The following is a 1,440-nucleotide window of genomic DNA, read 5'->3' on the forward strand; positions in this document are numbered from 1 at the left end:
AAAGGCGAGAGTATTCCAATGGCCAATCGATTCTCACCATCCCCGATCATGGAGATGGAAACTAAAACCCACAAATCATGTTTCACACAACCGTTAAAGGAGTTTAAAGTCCCCAAGGGTTACACAGGCTGTCAGGATAGCCATGCATTGACACATTCCTGGAGAGTGTGTAAACTGCGGCAAATATTTGGGAATGGTAGTTTGCTGAGACTGTAAATAGGAAATTATAGATACTATGTGTCTGCCAGTCTTCTCTGCACTGCAGAGAAACATTTACCCCTATTGCTGGGCCACAGCCCAGGTGGAAACACATTGAGCTTGATAATGGGTGAAAGCCATTATATACCCAGGGAGTTGTAAGAAATAGCTAGCTTGCTCTGGCAGGATCCAGGCAAATGCAGCCACACAAACCCCCAAGATTTAATTTTGAGGGTGCTGTTGGTGCAGTGGTTGACGGCTGAGCTACTTACCAAAATGAGAGCGGTTCAAACCCACCAGGTGCTCTGGCAGAAAATGATGTGGCAGGCTGCTTCTAAAAAGATTTACAGCTTTGGCAATTTCATGGACAGGTCTACTCTGTCCTTTAGGGTCACTGTTTATTGGAATCAACTCATTGACAACATGCTCAGAGATTTGGTCAAGGTTAGAGGAGGCAGGACAGGAAAAGCCACACAACCCAATGCGACCACCTGATTGGCTTTCTCCTTCAGATGGGCTTGGGAGGGAACCAAATGCCTTCATTCTTATTGGTAACATCTTCTTGGGGCAATCCAACAACGGATCTGCTAGTTGGCTAAGGACAATATGTGTGCCGGTACCTTGATGTGAGCTTGGAAGATTCTCATCTGTTGAAGACCTAAAGACTGCAGCAGTTGATGGGAACTTAGCAAAGCCCCAGCGCTTGCAGTGTGTCCATTTCTAGCACATCCTGCTAGATGTTAGCTATGCTTGGAGAAGATACACAGTACTGTTCCCAGAAAAGGTCACACGTGAGGCCTTCAAGTGCTATGCCCCCACGTCCTCTTCATAGCCCAGCTGAGAACATGCTGAGCCTAATAAAGGAGGAAAGCTATTATGTAACAATGGAGTTGCAAGAAATAGATAGCCTGTAGTGACAGGGGTCAGGGCAATGCCCTTTTTTGGATTTTGAGGTTATGGGATGAACGAGGAAGGAACCTTGGTGGCGCAGTGGCTAAATGCCCAGCTCTAACCAAAAGGTTGGTGATTCAAACCTAAAAGGTATCTGGAGGAGAAAGATGTGGCAGTCAGCTCCTGAAAAGATTTACAGCATTGAGAAACTTATGGGGCAGTTCTACTCTGACCTTTAGGTACACTATGAGTTAGAATCAATTAGACGACGACAAGCTATTGGATGAGGGGAACTGGAATATAAGCATGGATAAGCAAGAATTCAGGGATGGAAAGCACTTTCTGGACACA

This window comes from Echinops telfairi, unplaced genomic scaffold (assembly GCF_000313985.2).
Source record: "Echinops telfairi isolate 266 unplaced genomic scaffold, ASM31398v2 ScPeMD7_7415;HRSCAF=8453, whole genome shotgun sequence".
Taxonomy (NCBI): Eukaryota; Metazoa; Chordata; class Mammalia; order Afrosoricida; family Tenrecidae; genus Echinops; species Echinops telfairi.